Genomic DNA, 22,555 nt, shown 5'->3' with positions numbered 1-22,555 from the left:
TGTTTTATAAACTGACAATAAACAGGGAACACGAAGAAAACACTGCTTGCAGCTTTGGAAGTGTAGTTGTAAGAGGTTCTTGTTTCGATCGGCATTATCTACACTTCTCTTGAAGAAATTCCTGAAAATTTTAAGTTGCTTGTGCACAATCAGTATTGACTTTAAATATCTCTTCAAGGTTCTGTCCAATCAATAAAAAAGTAGATTAGAAAAATGAAAGATTCTGGCATGAATGGGGATGTAGCTCAGTGGTAGAGCGCATGCTTTGCATGTATGAGGTCCTGGGTTCAATCCCCAGCATCTCCACCAGCCGTTTGAGTTTTTATAAACTGACAATAAACAGGGAACACGAAGAAAACACTGCTTGCAGCTTTGGAAGTGTAGTTGTAAGAGGTTCTTGTTTCGATCGGCATTATCTACACTTCTCTTGAAGAAATTCCTGAAAATTTTAAGTTGCTTGTGCACAATCAGTATTGACTTTAAATATCTCTTCAAGGTTCTGTCCAATCAATAAAAAAGTAGAATAGAAAAATGAAAGGTTCTGGCATGAATGGGGATGTAGCTCAGTGGTAGAGCGCATGCTTTGCATGTATGAGGTCCTGGGTTCAATCCCCAGCATCTCCACCTAGCCGTTTGATGTTTTATAAACTGACAATAAACAGGGAACACGAAAGAAAACACTGCTTGCAGCTTTGGAAGTGTAGTTGTAAGAGGTTCTTGTTTCGATCGGCATTATCTACTACTTCTCTTGAAGAAATTCCTGAAAATTTTAAGTTGCTTGTGCACAATCAGTATTGACTTTAAATATCTCTTCAAGGTTCTGTCCAATCAATAAAAAAGTAGAATAGAAAAATGAAAGATTCTGGCATGAATGGGGATGTAGCTCAGTGGTAGAGCGCATGCTTTGCATGTATGAGGTCCTGTGTTCAATCCCCAGCATCTCCACCGAGCCGTTTGATGTTTTATAAACTGACAATAAACAGGGTAACACGAAGAAAACACTGCTTGCAGCTTTGGAAGTGTAGTTGTAAGAGGTTCTTGTTTCGATCTGCATTATCTACACATCTATTGAAGAATTTCCTTAAAATTTTAGGTTTTTTGTGCACAATCAGTATTGACTTTAAATCTCTTAGTTCTGTCAACTAACAATAAAAAGAGTGAAACGAACGAAAATATTGCTTGTGCATTCGGAATAGTAGCTGTGTAAGGTCCTGGGTTAAGTCCCTAGCATCTCCAAACCTCTTGAATCATTCACTAATAAATTTATTGCCTTTGCAGCACATTCAGAATTGGCATCTCTTGAAGAATTTAATGGACATTTTAAGTTGCCTAAAACCAATAGGAAAGTAGAACAGAAAAATGAAATGTTCTGCCATGAATGGGGATGTAGCTCAGTGGTAGAGCGCATGCTTTGCATGTATGAGGTCCTGTGTTCAATCCCCAGCATCTCCACTAGCCGTTTGAGTTTTTATAAACTGACAATAAACAAGGAACACAAAGAAAACACTGCTTCCAGCTGTGGAAGTGTAGTTGTATGAGGTTCTTGCTTCGATCAGCATTATCTACACATCTCTTGAAGAATTTCCTGAAAATTTTAAGTTGCTTGTGCACAATCAGTATTGACTTTTAAATATCTCTTCAAGGTTCTGTCCAAACAATAAAAAAGTAGAAAGGAAAAATAAACAGTTTATGGTAAGAACGGGGATGTAGCTCAGTGGTAGAGCGCATGCTTTACATGGATGATGTTCCTGGTTCAATCCCCAGCATCTCCATGAGTATTTTGAGGTTCTGTCAACTAAAAATAAAAAGATTGAAACGAACAGAAACATTGCTTGTGCATTCAGAAATGTAGCTGTGTAAGGCCCTGGGTTCAGTCCCTAGCATCTCCAAACCTCTTGAATCATTCACTAATAAATTTATTGCCTTTGCAGCACATTTAGAATTGGCATCTCTTGAAGAATTTCCTAAAAATTTTAAGTTGCTTAAAAACAATAGAAAAGTAGAATAGAAAAACGAAAGGTTCTGACATGAATGGGGATGTAGCTCAGTGGTAAAGCGCATGCTTTGCATGGAAGAGGTCCTGCGTTCAATCCCCAACATCTCCACCAGCCGTTTGATGTTTTATCAACTGACAATAAACAGGGAACAGAAAGAAAACACTGCTTGCAGCTTTGTAAGTGTAGTTGTATGAGGTTCTTGGTTCGATCGGCATTATCTACACATCTCTTGAAGAATTTCCTGAAAATTTTAAGTTGCTTTTGCACAATCAGTATTGACTTTAAATATCTCTTCAAGGTTCTGTCCAATCAATAAAAAAGAAGAATAGAAAAATGTAAAGTTCTGGCATGAATGGGGACGTGGCTCAGTGGTAGAGCGCATGCTTTGCATGTATGAGGTCATGGGTTGCATCTCCACGAGCCGTTTGATGTTTTATCAATCGACAATAAACAGGGAACAGAAAGCAAACACTGCTTGCAGCTTTGGTAATGTAGTTGGGGATGTAGCTCAGTGGAAGAGCGCATGCATTGCATGTATGAGGTACTGGGTTCAATCACGAGCCGTTTGAGATTTTATCAACTGACAATAAACAGGGAACACAAAGAAAACACTGCTTGCAGCTTTGGAAGTGTAGTTGTATGAAGTTCTTGGTTCGATCTGCAATATCTCTTCAAGGTTCTGTGCAAAAAAAAAAAAAAATAGTAGAATGGAAAAATAAACAGTTTTTGTAAAGAATGGGGATGTTGCTCAGTCGTAGAATGCATGCTTTGCATGTATGAGGTCTTGGGTTCAATCCCCAACGTCACCAAGAGTATTCTGAGGTTCTATCAACTAACAATAAATAGACTGAAAAGAAAGTAAACACTGCTTGTTTGTTCAGAAATGTAGCTGTATAAAGTCCTGGGTTCAGTCCCAAGCATCTCTGTAACTCTTGAATCATTCACTAATAAATGTATTGCCTTTTCAGCCCAATCAGAATTGGCATCATTATCATTTCGAGGTTCTGTCCACAACAGTAAGTATCTCTTAAAGAATTTCCTGGATGTAGCTCAGTGGTAGAGCGCATGCTTTGCATGTATGAGGTCCTGGGTTCAATCCCCAGCATCTCCACCAGCCGTTTGATGTTTTATAAACTGACAATAAACAGGGAACACGAAGAAAACACTGCTTGCAGCTTTGGAAGTGTAGTTGTAAGAGGTACTTGTTTCGATCGCAATTATCTACACTTCTCTTGAAGAAATTCCTGAAAATTTTAAGTTGCTTGTGCACAATCAGTATTGACTTTAAATATCTCTTCAAGGTTCTGTCCAATCAATAAAAAAGTAGAATAGAAAAATGAAAGGTTCTGGCATGAATGGGGATGTAGCTCAGTGGTAGAGCGCATGCTTTGCATGTATGAGGTCCTGTGTTCAATCCCCCAGCATCTCCACGAGCCGTTTGAGTTTTTATAAACTGACAATAAACAGGGTACAGAAAGAAAACACTGCTTGCAGCTTTGGAAGTGTAGTTGTATGAGGTTCTTGTTTCGATCGGCATTATCTACACTTCTCTTGAAGAATTTCCTTAAAATTTTAGGTTGCTTGTGCACAATCAGTATTGACTTTAAATCTCTTAGTTCTGTCAACTAACAATAAAAAGAGTGAAACGAACGAAAATATTGCTTGTGCATTCGGAATAGTAGCTGTGTAAGGTCCTGGGTTAAGTCCCTAGCATCTCCAAACCTCTTGAATCATTCACTAATAAATTTATTGCCTTTGCAGCACATTCAGAATTGGCATCTCTTGAAGAATTTCCTGGACATTTTAAGTTGCCTAAAACCAATAGGAAAGTAGAACAGAAAAATGAAATGTTCTGCCATGAATGGGGATGTAGCTCAGTGGTAGAGCGCATGCTTTGCATGTATGAGGTCCTGTGTTCAATCCCCAGCATCTCCACTAGCCGTTTGAGTTTTTATAAACTGACAATAAACAAGGAACACAAAGAAAACACTGCTTCCAGCTGTGGAAGTGTAGTTGTATGAGGTTCTTGCTTCGATCAGCATTATCTACACATCTCTTGAAGAATTTCCAGAAAATTTTAAGTTGCTTGTGCACAATCAGTATTGACTTTAAATATCTCTTCAAGGTTCTGTCCAATCAATAATAAAGTAGAATAGAAAAATGAAAGGTTCTGCCATGAATGGGGATGTAGCTCAGTGGTAGAGCGCATGCTTTGCATGTATGAGGTCCTGGGTTCAATCCCCAGCACCTCCACTAGCAGTTTGATGTTTTATAAACTGACAATAAACAGGGAACAGAAAGAAAACACTGCTTGCAGCTTTGGAAGTGTAGTTGTATGAGGTTCTTGTTTCGATCGGCATTATCTATACTTCTCTTGAAGAAAGTCCAGAAAATTTTAAGTTGCTTGTGCACAATCAGTATTGACTTTAAATATCTCTTCAAGGTTCTGTCCAATCAATAAAAAAGTAGATTAGAAAAATGAAAGATTCTGGCATGAATGGGGATGTAGCTCAGTGGTAGAGCGCATGCTTTGCATGCATGAGGTCCTGGGTACAATCCCCAGCATCGCCACCAGCCATTTGATGTTTTATAAACTGACAATAAACAGGGAACACGAAGAAAACACTGCTTGCAGCTTTGGAAGTGTAGTTGTAAGAGGTACTTGTTTCGATCGCAATTATCTACACTTCTCTTGAAGAAATTCCTGAAAATTTTAAGTTGCTTGTGCACAATCAGTATTGACTTTAAATATCTCTTCAAGGTTCTGTCCAATCAATAAAAAAGTAGAATAGAAAAATGAAAGGTTCTGGCATGAATGGGGATGTAGCTCAGTGGTAGAGCGCATGCTTTGCATGTATGAGGTCCTGTGTTCAATCCCCAGCATCTCCACGAGCCGTTTGAGTTTTTATAAACTGACAATAAACAGGGTACAGAAAGAAAACACTGCTTGCAGCTTTGGAAGTGTAGTTGTAAGAGGTTCTTGCTTCGATCGGCATTATCTACACTTCTATTGAAGAATTCCTGAAAATTTTAAGTTGCTTGTGCACAATCAGTATTGACTTTAAATCTCTTAGTTCTGTCAACTAACAATAAAAAGAGTGAAACGAACGAAAATATTGCTTGTGCATTCGGAAAAGTAGCTGTGTAAGGTCCTGGGTTAAGTCCCTAGCATCTCCAAACCTCTTGAATCATTCACTAATAAATTTATTGCCTTTGCAGCACATTCAGAATTGGCATCTCTTGAAGAATTTAATGGACATTTTAAGTTGCCTAAAACCAATAGGAAAGTAGAACAGAAAAATGAAATGTTCTGCCATGAATGGGGATGTAGCTCAGTGGTAGAGCGCATGCTTTGCATGTATGAGGTCCTGTGTTCAATCCCCAGCATCTCCACTAGCCGTTTGAGTTTTTATAAACTGACAATAAACAAGGAACACAAAGAAAACACTGCTTCCAGCTGTGGAAGTGTAGTTGTATGAGGTTCTTGCTTCGATCAGCATTATCTACACATCTCTTGAAGAATTTCCTGAAAATTTTAAGTTGCTTGTGCACAATCAGTATTGACTTTTAAATATCTCTTCAAGGTTCTGTCCAAACAATAAAAAAGTAGAAAGGAAAAATAAACAGTTTATGGTAAGAACGGGGATGTAGCTCAGTGGTAGAGCGCATGCTTTACATGGATGATGTTCCTGGTTCAATCCCCAGCATCTCCATGAGTATTTTGAGGTTCTGTCAACTAAAAATAAAAAGATTGAAACGAACAGAAACATTGCTTGTGCATTCAGAAATGTAGCTGTGTAAGGCCCTGGGTTCAGTCCCTAGCATCTCCAAACCTCTTGAATCATTCACTAATAAATTTATTGCCTTTGCAGCACATTTAGAATTGGCATCTCTTGAAGAATTTCCTAAAAATTTTAAGTTGCTTAAAAACAATAGAAAAGTAGAATAGAAAAACGAAAGGTTCTGACATGAATGGGGATGTAGCTCAGTGGTAAAGCGCATGCTTTGCATGGAAGAGGTCCTGCGTTCAATCCCCAACATCTCCACCAGCCGTTTGATGTTTTATCAACTGACAATAAACAGGGAACAGAAAGAAAACACTGCTTGCAGCTTTGTAAGTGTAGTTGTATGAGGTTCTTGGTTCGATCGGCATTATCTACACATCTCTTGAAGAATTTCCTGAAAATTTTAAGTTGCTTTTGCACAATCAGTATTGACTTTAAATATCTCTTCAAGGTTCTGTCCAATCAATAAAAAAGAAGAATAGAAAAATGTAAAGTTTTGGCATGAATGGGGACGTGGCTCAGTGGTAGAGCGCATGCTTTGCATGTATGAGGTCATGGGTTGCATCTCCACGAGCCGTTTGATGTTTTATCAATCGACAATAAACAGGGAACAGAAAGCAAACACTGCTTGCAGCTTTGGTAATGTAGTTGGGGATGTAGCTCAGTGGAAGAGCGCATGCATTGCATGTATGAGGTACTGGGTTCAATCACGAGCCGTTTGAGATTTTATCAACTGACAATAAACAGGGAACACAAAGAAAACACTGCTTGCAGCTTTGGAAGTGTAGTTGTATGAAGTTCTTGGTTCGATCTGCAATATCTCTTCAAGGTTCTGTGCAAAAAAAAAAAAAAATAGTAGAATGGAAAAATAAACAGTTTTTGTAAAGAATGGGGATGTTGCTCAGTCGTAGAATGCATGCTTTGCATGTATGAGGTCTTGGGTTCAATCCCCAACGTCACCAAGAGTATTTTGAGGTTCTATCAACTAACAATAAATAGACTGAAAAGAAAGTAAACACTGCTTGTTTGTTCAGAAATGTAGCTGTATAAAGTCCTGGGTTCAGTCCCAAGCATCTCTGTAACTCTTGAATCATTCACTAATAAATGTATTGCCTTTTCAGCCCAATCAGAATTGGCATCATTATCATTTCGAGGTTCTGTCCACAACAGTAAGTATCTCTTAAAGAATTTCCTGAAATTTTTAAGTTGCTTGTGCACAATCAGTATTGACTTTACATATCCATTCAAGGTTCTTTCGAAAGAATAAAAAAGTAGAATGGAAAGAATGGGGATAGTGCTCAGTGGTAGAGCGCATGCTATGTATGAATGAGGTCTTGTGTTCAATCCCCAGCATCTCCAGAAGCCTTTTGAGGTCCTATCATCTGACAATAAACAGGGAACAGGGAAAAAGAAGGAAAACACTGCTTGTGCATTCGGAAATGTAGCCTTGTATGGTCCTGGGTTCAGTCCTCAGCATCTCCAAATGTCTTGATTCATTCACTAATAAATGTATGCCTTTTCTGCACAATAAGAACTGGCATCATTATCATTTTGAGGTTCCATCCAAAACAGTAAGAAGGCGAAATAGAAAGAAAAATACCTTTTTAGCAACTGCGTGTGTAGCTCAGTGGTAGAGCGCATGCATTGAATGTATAATGTTCTGGGTTCAAAACCCAGCATCTCCAAGTGAGTTGTGAGGTTCTGTCTACCAACAATAAAAGGTGTGAAAGTCCAAAGCATGCCTGCAACTCTTAAATCATTCACTAATAAATGTGCTTCCTTTTCAGCACATTCAAAAATGGCACAATTTTCATTTTGAGGTTCCTTCCACAACAGTAAGAAGGCGGAATAGAAAGAAAAATATCTCTTATTCAAATGGGGATGTAGCTCAGTGGTAGCATGCATGTATGAGGTACTTGGTTCAACCCCCAGCATTCCTAAGAGCCTTTCAAAATTCTATCAACTGACAATAACCTGGGCAAATAAAAGAAACACTGCTTGTGCGTTCGGAAATGTAACTGTGTAATGTCCTAGGTTCAGTCCCCAGCATCTCCATATGTCTTAAATCATTCAATGATAAATGTATGCCTTTTCCGCACAATCAGAATTGGCATCATTATCATTTTGAGGTTCAGTCCACAACAGTTATGATTATAAGGCAGCAAGTTTGCTCTTTTTTAAGTATTTCAAAATTTTCACATTTTACTTAAAACACATAATGGCAAATCCAATAATAACTTTAAAGCGGGCTCTTAATTTTGATTTCCAGATCTGAATATCATCCTATCAGCACCCTAATAAACATTTCAATAATTGATCACTATTTGAATACCAGAGTAAAAGTTTTATATTTTCTGTTGTTCCCTGGGCGTAGGTTTGCATGTGACATTGGTGGGGACGGGTGAATATATATATATATATATATATATATATATATATATATATATATATATATATATATATATATATATATATATATATATATATATATATATATATATACAGCTATTAATTGTTTAACTGCTATTAAAATATATTATTAATTAATCAATCCTTTCTTCATAAAATGTATTAAGTTAAATTAAATAGTCAGGCCTGTAGCCAAGGGGGGTCCGGGTGGTTTGAAAGACCAAAAGTTGGATTATTATTATTATTATTATTATTATTATTATTATTATTATTATTATTATTATTATTATTATTATGTTTGAATTTTTCTTTTTTAAAAGCCCAAATTCTGACTGAGGAAAGAAAAAAATGTTCTGGCCAGTTTATTATTTGCTTTTCAGTTCCAGTTATTATTTAAAAAAAGTTTTAACAGATTTCTGACAAAATGAATGTAATAATAGATGATAATAAGTTTGTATTTTTAATATAAGTGTCTTTTTCATATTACTTTATTATAAATTTTTATTATTTATAAAACTTTATATATTGGGGGGTAGGGAGTGCGACCCAAGGTGAGAACGTGATTTAACCCTTTCTGCATGTCTAGTTTAATTTTGACATCGCATTTTTTTAAAGTGAATTAAATTATTGGTGGGGACATTTTAACAGTTGGCGGATATTGGTGGGGACCGTCCACCCTAAATCTACGCCCATGCAGTTTTTATTGTAAGAGGGATGAATCACAGAATTAAAGAGATGCAATTTAGCCACTTAGCAGCGTTCCAGAACAGAAGAGGAAATACGACAGCTGCCATATTGGCTAAAAAAGAACTGATTATTTACAGAAAAAGATTTCCAACAGCCAGTCTCTTTATGGAGCAGGAAATGCTGCATCACACACACAGAGCTTCTGGCAGTTCCGCAGGCATTGTTCAAAAATGTTACCTTTGAATCAAGTGCTTCCTGTTACACACTTTTACCACACTTTTACCGCAGAGAACAGAAATTTCATCTAATAAAGATGTCATATTCATGAAGAAGTCTCCATGAACACAAATCATATGCAGTTTGCACCGAAGAAAATATGTTGGTCTGACGAGAAAAAGGAGCTGATTCCTAAAACAATAGTCTGTATGCTAATACGAGGGTTCTGAATTTACATGACAATTAACATCTTAATAAGGTGGCCTAACACCTCATGTAGGCCTACTTTGACAAGCATTACTGCCTAATTGCCTAAATGTAAAATTTATTTTTAATAGTGCTGAATATTAATTCAAAAGGAAACAGATGACCTGCTACAATTTATACAGATGAATGCATGGATGAAGAAATGATTATTGTTAACACCATATTTTATTTTATTTATCGCAGGAGTTTAACCTTTCTGACTCTTCTTCTTCATCAGTTATATCTTGTTTAAAAATGTACATTTATTTTAACCAACATCTTTTTTCCCAGTAGGTTTTGTGGACTGACATAAGCCTGGAATTCATTTATAAAATATGCATATGCACAGATCTGATCTTGTGCTAAAATCCACGCCAATGTTTAGATTTATGAACTTTTTTGATGTTTAGACCACTCAAGATCATTTGTTGGTTATTTGTTGCTTTTACCTCTGGAATGGGATCATGTGTTTTTTGTGTATTTCACTCCCATCAGGTAGATCGCTACTATCTTGTTTGGAAAATAAAAATAATAATAACAAACAAATGTTAAAGGTGCCATAGTATGAAAATCTAGATATACCACGGCTGAATAATACGAGTACAATTAAACATATTGAATCAATGCACTCTCTGGCACATTAAATTAGGCACATTAATTAATAAGTGTGCAACAGATGTTGTTCTCATACGTTCTCTTTAAATGAAATCATTAGCAAGCATGGTATTAGCATTTGAAGGCCATTTTTTCTCAAGTCTCTCATTCATAACTGTATTTTTCACCTCATAAATATATAATACCAAATATCTTTCAGTATGAGAATGAGAAAAGTTCAAGACTTGATAATTGTAATGCAGTTTTGGCTGGGTGCCCCAGAGTCTCTATTAATAAGCTTGTTTAAAATGCAGAACCAGAAATCAAGTATATTCAGGAAATATGATAATATACCTCCCACATTCTCACACTAACTCTGAACACCCTAAAGTATAGTCTGAAGACCCATCTGTTTAGTCTGGAATATGTACACTTTATCTGTATTCAAATAAACTTAAATTGACTAAGTTGGGCAAAATATATTGAAATGTATTTTAAACTAAATACCTTATATTTTAGGTGTATCAAAATAAACAACAACATAGAGCAGTCACAAGTGTATAAAAATAAAATATAGTATCTTGTATTTTAAAAATACTACAAAATACTTTTACAAAGGAGCATGACATTTCTTTGCAAATCTTCCATCAATTAGAGCTATTCAATCGATCCCTTCCCCCATTAAATTGATTTAGTGAAGTAAACAATGTTTGATTGCAAATTGATGAGAAGTTTTGTGTTCCTAAGCTGCAACCTCAAGGTAGTGTCACACCTCTGTTCAGTTCATTGTTCACTTCAATCTCCACCCACTCAATCTCAGGCCAATCAGGACTGCCTTAAAGGCTTTATTAACGGCACCTGTGCCCACAGTTTGCCCTTTCTGGCTACACACTGCTGACCTGTGCACGGTACTGTATCTGGTAGTGGTGGGCAAAGCGAAGCTTCGTGAAACACTGAAACAGTTGAAGCAAATGTGTCGAAGCTTCGAAACGTTTCGAAACCCCACTCTACAGTGACGCCTAGTGGTCATTATTTTATGTATTGCACTTGAACAGTTTCAGCAAAGAACAGTTGAGCAGATTGAGGTATTAAACCCCACTTTGTAAGCTTGAATCCGCATGTGATATAGTGAAGTGGTTAAGGTTCCTGACTTCCGTGCGGGGATTGTTGGTTCGAATCCAGGCTGATACAGTTATTTTGAAATGCTTTAATATCAGTTTGAGATGCTTTGTTTGTGTATCGTTTTGTTTCAACATTGGTCTGACATCCGAATAAACACTTTGTGAATAAATATAGCTTGTTTCGGTCATAAAACAGGGTTGTTGCTAGATCAGATACAGTTGTGGACAGAAGTTAACAAGAATTATTTATATTATTCATTAAATTTCCCATTTATTGTATTTTATCAACATCTACCACAACTCTAAACCCAACCATCACAGTACTGTAAAAATATTAATTAGTATTTTACAGTTACAAACATGATGCTAAATTGATGGCGTATCAGCAGCTGTATCCTATCTAGACTACACCATAAACAGTAACATGATACAAATACATAAAATCACGATTCTGGAGTATTTGTACAAGTCGGGATTTGAACCCAAAAGTCACATTAAGTCTATAACAACATGCACACGCACAGTCCACTAGGCCATACGCGACAAAAGCTTATGTTTGACCCTGTCAGTCAAATGCAGATTCTCCAAGTCTCGAAACGGTTCTGAACTGATCGATGCTTTGAATCGCTTTAGTCACGTGACCAGGTGTTTCGAAACACTTTAGTCACGTGACCTGGGTGTTTCGGATCATGCTTCGGTACAGTGTTTCGAAACACTTGCGCTTCGGGATCTCGACACTGTGTCGAAACGTCAGTTTCACGTCAGCCATCCCTAGTATCTGGTTCCTTTTGATGTTTCCGTGTGTGTGTGTGTGTGTGTGTGTGTGTGTAGTTGACTGTTAATTAATTCAATTAAATGGAGTGACTAATTATTTTTGCTCACAGAATTTTTCAGAATTGTATTTTTATTTTTTTGCTATTGAACTCTTTAATACTCAATGTAAAAACTGTATTAGTTTTTGATTATTAAATATTTGTTTCATTTGTTGTGACATCTTAAGGCTTACATCTTCACTAACTATACATTGGACCTACTGATCAATTACTGGCATTTGAAACCGCCAATGAAGTATTGTAGGAATCGTCACTGTGGGTCTTTTTTTATGTTTGTTTTAACAAACATTTGGCATCAGCAATCCATCCAAACCTACTGTTATTTGTGCAGTATACTAATATTATAGTATACTAATACTAATATAACAGTGTATTTCTAAGTTTTTTTCCAGTTCTTCTTTAAATGGAAGAGTCAATAACATCAAAAGCACCAATCAGAGGGTGCATTTATATGATGTCTTGATGTAGATTTCTTACAAAGTATTTTACAGTATTTTAAACAATATATAAAAAATAATACCTTGTTGACTACTATAAGTATGTTGTTTAAGGGTAAAAGTTGAGTTTCTTATTAAAACACTAAGAAGAGTCCACTCAAACCTGTTAATATGATTGACTTTTGGGTGGTTTCTGCAGCAGGTGGGAAGAGCAGTGTGAGGGGGTGTTAGATGGGAAAATAGCAGATGTTTACTTTCAGAAGTGTAAAAGTATTTGAAGATCAAACAAAATCAGAAGTCTGCAACTTTGCAAAGCATGTAAAGCATCCTAAATTCTAAATGAAAAGCTACATTCTTTCATTGTCTTGCACTGAGATAAATTATTTGGTTATTATTATAATGGCTTTACAGACAACATGCTGAGTTTAATTTGAAACATTTATTAAAAATGAAGTCAAAAGTAATAATAATAAACACCAGATAGCAGTTTGAATAGTTTGAATGAACAAACGTTCGAATATTAGCTACCAAACAAATTAATGGGAAAGTTCACACATTCTACTCCTAAGTACTCAAACTTTAAACTAACTTTACTCAAAATTTAAATCCGAATGGCATATATTATGTGTCAAAGGTCAGTCCCAAGACATGACTCAAGACGCAAAATTTTTTATTACTTTGGACGTTGCGTGACAAATCCACAAAAGGATCTAATAAAGATGTCTATATTTTTGCAAATCTGAATAAATGTAAGAGAAAAGTGCACTCAGACCACGCAGGTTTATCTTAATTCTTTATTATCACAATTGTGGCATCGTGCTTCACCAGACTTGAACTTGGGGGCTCTGCAAAGTACAACACTGTACGAAGTGAGTAACTGAGCAAACTGACCATGGAATGGCTGTCCATAAGGAGACAAGGCAGGTGAGGCAAACGTAATAGATTACAAAGACATCGTTATGTTGTTTGGTGGGATCTATTTAATGTTGTTTGAGGAACTGCATGAAAACAATCCAATATTCGTGGACAATATGTCCCTGTAACTATCTTTAGCGTGAACAGTAAAAAGTTGTTGGTGTCATACTGCACCTTAGCATTCATTTGATCTAGAAACTGTACCGTAGAAATACGTTTTTGCAGTTTTAAATCTGTAGGTTGAAGCACAAATTTCTAATGAAGCTGTTTTGGTTACTTAACAGATAATATTAATTGTTAAACATACCCAAAAGCACTACCTACTCCAATTAATGTGCCAAGCTAACCCCAAAACAAAGTAAGACTAATAAATAATAACTTTAATCTCTGTAAATGAAGCACTCCAATAATACATAACTGAAGCTTTGTGACTCATTGATGGAATATTTCACACAAAAGTTAACCAAGAAACTAATGAACACAGAAACTTGTTTAAAATCTTTTTCATTTCTCTATGAAAAAAATAATGTGCCTTCAGACATGAGAAATGAATAATGAATTTGTTCATGTAAATGTCTCTCTAGTCTCCTGCTTTCCTCTCCTTGTCCAAACAAACTGCTCCTTTAAAGCAAACTGTAGAGAATGAACTATTGCTGAATTCTGTACTGAGATGACTATGTGGTTATTCACATACTCAAAGCATATTGCAGTCTTTCATTGAAACCCGAACATACAATAGACCATTTTGAGGGATGTAAACAAAAACAATGGTCTCAACGTATTTCCTGTTGTACATTTTTAATACCTAAAGCTTCCTGAGAATCCCTAAAGAGTCACATATTGATAAATAATGTTATGAAAGCTGTTTTAACAGTTTAACAGCTATGATTGAATGGGCCAGTGACATGACCATTGAATGGGCCAATGACATGACCCCATTGAAATGGTGTATACAAAATTTATGTCAAAGATTGGTTATTTCCAAAACAACAGATTTGAAGCATCTCAAAAAAACATAATTGCAAATTTGAAACATCCACTAAATGACAATAAAAAGTAATAATTAAAAAACAGCAGGCATCTGTTTGAATTTCTGAAGAGAAGCTTAAACGGCACCATGAGTTTCCAAATAATATAAAATTTTTAAATATAGCCAAAAGCACAACTCAACAGGGTTCGTATTTTCTCTACGTGCTCCAAACATGCTGGAAAAAGCACAAACAGTGACTACAACTGCCAAGTAAATCCTAAAATTCAGATGACAAAACAGCAATCAATTAGACACTGATTCATATCTGTCATATCTGATAACTTCATATTAGACAGAAGCTCTTCGGATAACTTCAGGTAATGTTCAGTTCAGGTCTACCTTTTTTCTAAAAATACTTCATGATGAACATGGAGTACAGAAAGAGGATTGGGCATGGCCGGCAGAACAGGGGGAAAAGGGGGACAAACAACTGTCAGTTGGTGCACAAAATCAGACGAAATATATCACACAAAACATGAGGAGGCCCACAATTTTATAGTTTACAAAGTTAAAATGCAAATAAATAAACACTAAGTTATTGAATGCCCTGCTACATGTTATTTGCAATTTCATATACACATAACCACAATTTGTTATATCATGATAAAGATTGTCATGTTTATATAAACTATAAATAAGGAGGACTTCTCTCCTCCTGAATCCCCGGGTCTAAATGCAGACTATGTGGATTGCAGTGCAGCAGGTCTCTTGCTCTATCTGTTTCAACCATTAACCCTGGATGATTTTAAAAATGGGCAAAAACAGCAGCACAGACATAGGCGATGTGTATGAATGGTAATGAACTAAACTGATAAAAGACAAAGTTCGCTCTTCTTCAGTTATTAAAAAACCAACAACTTTGCCTTATTTGCCCTGACAGCATCGCAGGGAAAAACATGTAATAAACCCTGTGGATCATGGAAACAAACACATACAACCGTTCATAAATGGCTAAATACTGCATGCCGTGCGCGGATTCGATCTCACAGCTTGGCAGGTCTGTCTTCGGAAAGCACGTGCAGTCATGAATAACTAAGAAGCAGGCTCTTTTCATAGGATAAAAAAACTCACCTATGAATAATGAGAAACCTACATGTCATCACTGGACAGGCAGATCGGCGCTACATCAATGATTTTGATCCCGCCTTAAAAAATTTTTAAACCAGGAAGATGAAATTAGCTGACAAAAGCTCAAAATTATCCAGTTTTATCCACAATTAAATCTACCAGGTGTCTTATTTGATGCTCGACACATACAAATCTGTTAATTAATTTTTTTTTTTTTTAAGTACTTGAGGGTTTCTTGAACCTTTAAAAGGTTTTTTTTTTTGGACGATGTAAATGAAGCAATTAAAATTATATAAAATTAAACTTTTAGATATATTAAATTAACATTAATATATAACCATTTCTTTCTAAAATATGAGTTAAATTTTCACACTCACTCACACACTACGGACAAATTAGCCTACCCAATTCACCTGTACCGCATGTCTTTGGACTGTGGGGGAAACCGGAGCTCCTGGAGGAAACCCGCGCGAATGCGGGGAGAACATGCAAACTCCACACAGAAACGCCAACCTGCCCAGCCAAGGCTCAAACCAGTGCCCTTATTGCTGTGAGGCGACAGCACTACCTACTACGCCACTGCGTCACCCTATATTATATTATATTATATTATATTATATTATATTATATTATATTATATTATATTATATTATATTATATTATATTATTCCTTCAGCTTTGTCCCTTATTTATCCAAAGTCGCCACAGCGGAATGAACCACCAACTATTTTGGCATATGTTTTACACAGCAGATGCATATTATATTATATTGTATAAATCTTACTGAACATTAATTGTTAAACATTGCCAAAAGTTAAACAGCTGAAAAATCATTAGTTGCAAATTTTTTTTTGACTTTGACTTCGTCCGTCTACAAACTGATGCCCAAAAAGCACCTATAAGCAAAAGGGCAGTTACTGTTGCACTATAGAGCAAAATTACTGTTAGCTCAGTTTGATCATAATGACAATATTGTAGCTCAGTCAAACTGCAACCATTTAAACAAAAACATCTAAAAAACATTTCCATCACAAACACAAACACACAATCAGGAACAGTCCAACAACAAATAGTAGCTTTGATTTACCCAGGTAGAGCATTTCAAAACAGTTGATTTGATTCACATCTTCCATTTACAGAGTATAATCTAATGCTGGGTTCACACTTATTGCAAAGTGCCCTTGTTCTTGAATACTAGCAGGATGTTTCATGCATCAATCTAATTTTTTATGAGTTGAATATTTGGAAAAATATTTGCAAAAAACTTGATTGAAGTGAATACAGCACTTGTGTTGTATTCACTTCAATCAAGTTTTTTTGCAAATATTCCAGATATTTTTTCCACATGTTTTGCGTTTCACTTAATTTGTACTGCCCAGTAAAAATTCCCCACTATTTATGCATTTGCAGTGACTTGATTGTAATCCACTGACCTGAATAGGTAACTTCACATTTGATATATCCATCCTTTTAAAGACAGCTTCCTCTCTGGTCTCCAGAACAGACACACAAATTGAGTCTGCAACACACCCTTTTATTACAAAGGGACAAGGGGAGTCATGACTTGTGCTCCTATACATTCCTTGTTTGACCTCCCAAAACAAACCCTCAGGTACAATATTTAATGTAGACATTACCTTAAATTACAGAGTGCAAAAGGCATCTTCAGATCCGAAGCCAGTTGTGAAATCCAGGTGAGGTCCCATGACCACTTGACCCTCCAAGGACTAAGACTAAAAGGGGGAAAGAAAGACTAAATTAGAGGTGTTTGTGAATAATTAAATTTGTTTGTAGAAATAAAGTTGACATTCCATGCACCACCTATTGAAAACCAAGCAAACAAACACACATGCCCAGTAAAATTGCTAATAAAAACAAAGACTATAGTTTAAAAAATCTTTGTCTAATATTTACTACTACTGGAAGTACTGGTGGAACTTCAGGACGAAGAAAAAGAGTTTGTACATGAAACTGCTCACAACTAATCTGTGAAAAACTTGACATTTAAAAATCCAATAAAAATGAGGAAGGCATCAACATTACCTTGAATAATCAAGCGAGATGCGCTTGGTAGAATCAGTGGCTGCAAAAAAATTATTAATATAATAAGAGTAGAACAAGACTCAACATAACACACACACATATATATATATATATATATATATATATATATATATATATATATATATATATATATATATATATATATATATATATATAGGTTTAGACTGTGGTAATGACTTTAGGTTATATTTGTGTACTCAGTACACTCACCTCACACTTCAGCTATACAGTAACTATCAGGTACACCTGAACACCAAAAAATAAAATGTACAGTTAGTGACACTATACAATAAGTTCTCATTAGTAAATGTTAGTAATGCATTAACATTACCAGTGAGAAATAGACAAATAATATGTACTGTGTTAGTGTTAGTTTAAAAGAATACAACTGAATTGTATTATCAGCTCCATTTAATAAAACAGTTAAGACTTGTTTCATAATGAGTTTAGTTTATTTAACTAACAGTGAACAAAATTAACATTGGCCATAATGATGGTCAAAATGACTAATGGTAACGTACTTAACGTTACCAGAGCTTACCTTAACTTTATAGTTACTTCACCTTTACCTCAGTCTTGTACTGAAATAGAGAATGCAGTTAACACAAAGTTAATTAAAGAAAATTACCTTTCTTTTTTCAGGAACTAGCATTATGCTATCGAATACCTCGCAAACACTACAATCACCATCTGGCGTCGGTTAATTTCTTGTTTAAAAAATGGCGCGCTCAAACCGGTAGTTTACTAATAATGTGGGACCTACAACTAAAGTACTTGGTTAATTCTGTTAAATGACATGCACTACACAGAAATACATATAAAACAATCATTTAACGGACAAAAGTTACATTTTAACACTTACCGAGGATGAATCCGTTGGATGAAAAGACGACAGGTACAGGCTACGTGTGGTGACGGACGGTGAGTGTTTGCAGTCGAGTCGAGTCAGCTCGGTTCTATGAATCGGCTTCTTTAAGTGAACAGTAAAGTGTCGAATTTGTCTGAAACCGATTCCTTTTTGTATAATATTGTGAGACGCAAACATATAATTTATTAATATTTTGTCATACTTTCCGGTTACACGCAATTTACACACTAGTTGTAACGAATTGCATGTTGATGAGTATGGGCTTATGAACACTTCTGATAAAATATCTGAATCTGATTCAATGTCAAGCGAGTCTTGAACCGAAGCAGTGCAAAAGGGATATTGATTACAATATAGTAAGTACATTTTTTTCTTTGCCATTCAAAATATTACACATATCTCCCTTTAACAATAAGAAAAAAGTTAGTTTGGAGTATTTTGAGAATTAATTATTTTTTCTCCCAGGATTCATTGCGCACCAAACTGCAGCAAGTTGTAATGAGATGAGATGTAATGGATGAGAAAACTCACATAATATTATAAATATTGCTTTTAATATGTCATGAAATCAAGTTTTAACCATTTTTCACTCGAGAATGTAGTTCTTCAAAACTTAAATCTGTGGTTTGTTTATAAAGATTGTGTGTAATTTTAAGTGTGTTTTGCCGATAGCGGATCTCTGACCTCTAGGGGTGACGGCGCTAATTAATCATGTAACTCATGAATTAATTACTTTTTGTTCCAGTTTATTATGTTTTGGCTAAGCACAAAGTAATGTTCATTAAATTTTATTTCATATTTCCATGTTAACCTTATAAAATTAAATAAATGTACGGTACAACCAAAAAGATGTTGGTAATGAAATCGTTTTATGGGTCTGCAATAACATTATGTTATTTCTAAATATCCAAAAAGTGCCAATACTAGCATAAAAGTTTATTTGTATTAATTTCTACATTGAATGAAATAAAAAAAGTTTGAATTCCTTTAACTAACATCCAAAAGATATAGCCCTTTTCACAGTAATTTGCTGCAATCATGCTACCTCCCTTAATTTCACAATAAAATTATGAATACAACAAATTACTTTGAATTTTTACAATTAAATACTGTGAAGCGATAATAATGTAATTTATTGTGAAAAATTACAGTAACTTGTTGTGAAAATCTGGACATTTTTTACAGTGCATGCGAACACAGGGAGAACATGCAAACTCCAAACAGAAATGCCAACTTGCGACCTTCTTACTATGAGGCGAACGTGCTACCCACTGCACCACCATAGTATAGATAAATATTATTTTTATATTAAATATTAATGGTAGCATTTAATGCAATTTCATTTCTAAAGTTCAATACAATGAATGTAAGACATTTAAAGCCTAAAATTTAGATTTTGGAATTTTAAGACCCTGAGGAAACCTTATTAGAAGCATTTAAATATTTCTGTATTTAATTTGTAAATAGTAATTAAATTGTAATTATGCAATTCGTTTTAATTCATTAGTTCATCACTGAAGTGTTTTCAATAGAGGGAAGAAACAATTCTTTTTTTAAAGTTCCCCCAACTCCATTGTAATGTATTAGCTGTACTCATTTCCCCAGACGTCCTACAGCGTCTTTAACCCGCATGAGTCTTTATTCAGAAATAACACTCAGCTAGAAGTCCAGCGTACATCCAGGAGGGTTTTTGCTGTGAAATCTGGAAAAATAATCATGTTACCGGTAGGGTGCTAAATAAAGATGACATGCTGCGTATTCACAAATCTGTCTCCTATTTACATTCCAGCTCCCGTTCTCCTGTTTGCCCAGAGAAGAGCCAGAAAGCTGTTTGTGTGGAGAGACTCTGCAGGCTCTGCAACGCTGGAGAACAGAGATGGGTTTGTTATTGTGTTACTGTGGTGACAGAAGGTCAGCTCTCTGTCTTTTTGCAGACATACTTGAGAAAGAAAAAAAATACCAGGCATTTCTGAAATACAACAATTACAGAAAAAGCTATGTAAAAATAACTGCAATGTTATTTTTTATTATTTGAATTGTCCAGCAACAATTGCTTAATTCCTGTGATTGAGGATGAAAGGACAAATTTAGAAATATTATTACTGTAAATGTGAACTCAAGGTTTCAAGATAAATAAATTATAAATATCTAGGGTTGCAAACGAATGGAGAATTTCTAGTAAATTTCCAAAAACGTTAATTTTTGCAAATTTCCCAATTTGGAAACTTAATTTAAAATTTATGGGAAATTAAGAAAATTGATGGGACACATGATATAAATTGTATGGTTTTCATGCCATTGGTAAAATATATTTAATCAAGTTATATAAAACCTTCTTGAATGGATATAATAGTTGGACTCAAATATAGAAATATGGCTTCACTATTAAGCAGTAAATGTGCATTCGGTTGTTTTCCAATGTCTTCCTGTTAATTTTCATATTTTCACATTAGTTCCCACATGGAAAGTTTTAAGCTTTCAAAATTTCTGGAGTTTTGCAACCCTAACTAAAGTGGTTCATGTCTAGTCTACACTACATTCAGAATTTTCTTTGTGTAGTTCAATAAATAGAACAAATATAATAACTCTTAAATATGTATGACTGTGTAAAAAAATCTAACTTTTTATTCTTTTATTTTTTATAAATACAAAAAAGCATGTCTTGCAAATAAAATAACTTTTTTTTTACTTCAAAATGTTGTTAATAATTATCATTGAAATAAAATTTTTGTTTAGTTAACTGATAGCCGTGCGATATCAGAACTTGGACAGCCTCCTCACCCTTGTGTATTACTTCACCCATATAGAGTGATAAAAGATCAATAGGGTATATGCCGAAGTATGCTAATAGGACTTTTAATTTGCCAGTAACCTGGGTTAAGTGCTTCCGGTGAACTATATGCCACTATATAAGCTCTGTTTTCTTTAAAAATCTGCAATCTCCACTGGCTGAGTGATATCCGATATAAAGTGGGTCTCAGATTGTACAAGAAGCACTGCGTTAAATTACATTTTTCCCCGCCATGTCTTTATAATATGAGCATTTATTTTACCCCAGTATATTCAATGGAGCTGCTGTGCTAGTCTGACGATTCTGACAGGCGCGCGCGAGTAAACGGCTTTTTGTCTCGTTTTACGCTTGAGCAACTAAATGAATGCTAAAGTTTTTTTTAGAACTGATTGTATTTTAGTTACATTACAATATAGATGCTGTAAAAGGAATCGTATAAAATGAAAAAAAAAAAAACTCCCAATAACCGGTCACCGGAAGTTTATCAGTATGGGAACAACACTAGCTCGGCATATACCCTATAAACTCACTACAGTTTGACAAATATTGCAGCTGTTGGACAACATAATGCACTTTTGAGGAGGGATGTCCCGATCAGGTTTTTTTGCCTCCAAGTCATTTGATTTTGAGTATCTACTAATACCGATACCAGATCCGATACTTCTATAATACATAAAAAAAAAGAAACAGATCCAGGATGTTCTTTATTTTTTATTTAATTCACCATTTTAACATTCAACAACTCTGTTAACAAACAGAGCACTTCTGTGAGTTAGCTTGAACAATCAAGTAATAAATAACATCAATTCTTCACTTTTGGACTATAAAAATCTAATATAAAAATAAATAGCACCTCAACTTATAATACGCGGCAGGCAATCCAAAGTTTACATATCTCACAGTTTGCTATGGCCATCGATTCGGTTCAGTACAATATCTCGGTGCATCACGATGCACTGACGATTTTTTTTTCATACACAATTTTAGATTTTACTTCAGAGCACCACAGTTCTTGTATTAAAATGTATAATTTTAAAATATATTTTATATGTATTTGTAATATATTGTCTTTTAATACAAGCAGAAACCTTTTTTTTTAATGCATCAAACAAAACTCAAATACATGGACAGAACAATATGAGCACTTAAAGCAAATAAACAAATGTAAATATGATCCCTCTCGCTTTTTGTGCGTTATCAAGCGAGTTGTTAACTGCCTATGATTGGTCACATGCTCAACTGAAAGTGCTGCAACTGCGCTGTGAGTAATACAGGTAAACGGCAGCGGCGATCAAAGCTGATCCATGATAGAGGCAGTGGAGAAAACTCACTATGTAGACACGCGCTTGATCGTGTCTCGATCCACAAGTAGCGCTGTAACAGCCGAGAGGAGAGGAAACGTCACGCCAGCAGGTCAAAGGGGCCACAGAGAGAAAGAGAGGGAAATGGAGTTTACTTTTACTTTCTCCATGTGAGTGAAATAGGGGCTTCTAC

At 35.2% G+C, this 22,555-nt stretch overlaps 11 non-coding genes across 11 annotated transcripts; all 11 read left to right on the top strand.

Annotated features, from left to right (window-relative positions):
• Window positions 1-234: 234 nt before the first annotated feature.
• trnaa-ugc (transfer RNA alanine (anticodon UGC)) lies at window positions 235-306 on the top strand. Its single transcript has one exon. It is a non-coding gene; the product is annotated as a tRNA-Ala (tRNA).
• Window positions 307-552: 246 nt separating this feature from the next.
• trnaa-ugc (transfer RNA alanine (anticodon UGC)) lies at window positions 553-624 on the top strand. Its single transcript has one exon. It is a non-coding gene; the product is annotated as a tRNA-Ala (tRNA).
• Window positions 625-873: 249 nt separating this feature from the next.
• Window positions 874-945, top strand: trnaa-ugc (transfer RNA alanine (anticodon UGC)). Its single transcript has one exon. It is a non-coding gene; the product is annotated as a tRNA-Ala (tRNA).
• A 435-nt stretch (window positions 946-1,380) lies between these two features.
• Window positions 1,381-1,452, top strand: trnaa-ugc (transfer RNA alanine (anticodon UGC)). The gene has a single exon. It is a non-coding gene; the product is annotated as a tRNA-Ala (tRNA).
• A 1,586-nt stretch (window positions 1,453-3,038) lies between these two features.
• trnaa-ugc (transfer RNA alanine (anticodon UGC)) lies at window positions 3,039-3,108 on the top strand. Its single transcript has one exon. It is a non-coding gene; the product is annotated as a tRNA-Ala (tRNA).
• A 246-nt stretch (window positions 3,109-3,354) lies between these two features.
• trnaa-ugc (transfer RNA alanine (anticodon UGC)) lies at window positions 3,355-3,427 on the top strand. The gene has a single exon. It is a non-coding gene; the product is annotated as a tRNA-Ala (tRNA).
• A 433-nt stretch (window positions 3,428-3,860) lies between these two features.
• Window positions 3,861-3,932, top strand: trnaa-ugc (transfer RNA alanine (anticodon UGC)). Its single transcript has one exon. It is a non-coding gene; the product is annotated as a tRNA-Ala (tRNA).
• A 246-nt stretch (window positions 3,933-4,178) lies between these two features.
• trnaa-ugc (transfer RNA alanine (anticodon UGC)) lies at window positions 4,179-4,250 on the top strand. Its single transcript has one exon. It is a non-coding gene; the product is annotated as a tRNA-Ala (tRNA).
• A 246-nt stretch (window positions 4,251-4,496) lies between these two features.
• trnaa-ugc (transfer RNA alanine (anticodon UGC)) lies at window positions 4,497-4,568 on the top strand. The gene has a single exon. It is a non-coding gene; the product is annotated as a tRNA-Ala (tRNA).
• Window positions 4,569-4,814: 246 nt separating this feature from the next.
• On the top strand, window positions 4,815-4,886 carry trnaa-ugc (transfer RNA alanine (anticodon UGC)). Its single transcript has one exon. It is a non-coding gene; the product is annotated as a tRNA-Ala (tRNA).
• Window positions 4,887-5,318: 432 nt separating this feature from the next.
• Window positions 5,319-5,390, top strand: trnaa-ugc (transfer RNA alanine (anticodon UGC)). The gene has a single exon. It is a non-coding gene; the product is annotated as a tRNA-Ala (tRNA).
• The last annotated feature ends 17,165 nt before the right edge of the window (window positions 5,391-22,555 follow it).

The sequence above is a fragment of the Danio aesculapii genome, chromosome 6 (genome assembly GCF_903798145.1).
Source record: "Danio aesculapii chromosome 6, fDanAes4.1, whole genome shotgun sequence".
In the NCBI taxonomy this organism is placed as follows: domain Eukaryota; kingdom Metazoa; phylum Chordata; class Actinopteri; order Cypriniformes; family Danionidae; genus Danio; species Danio aesculapii.
The sequence above is the reverse complement of the archived record's forward strand: the minus strand, read 5'-3'. Positions and strand labels throughout refer to the sequence as shown.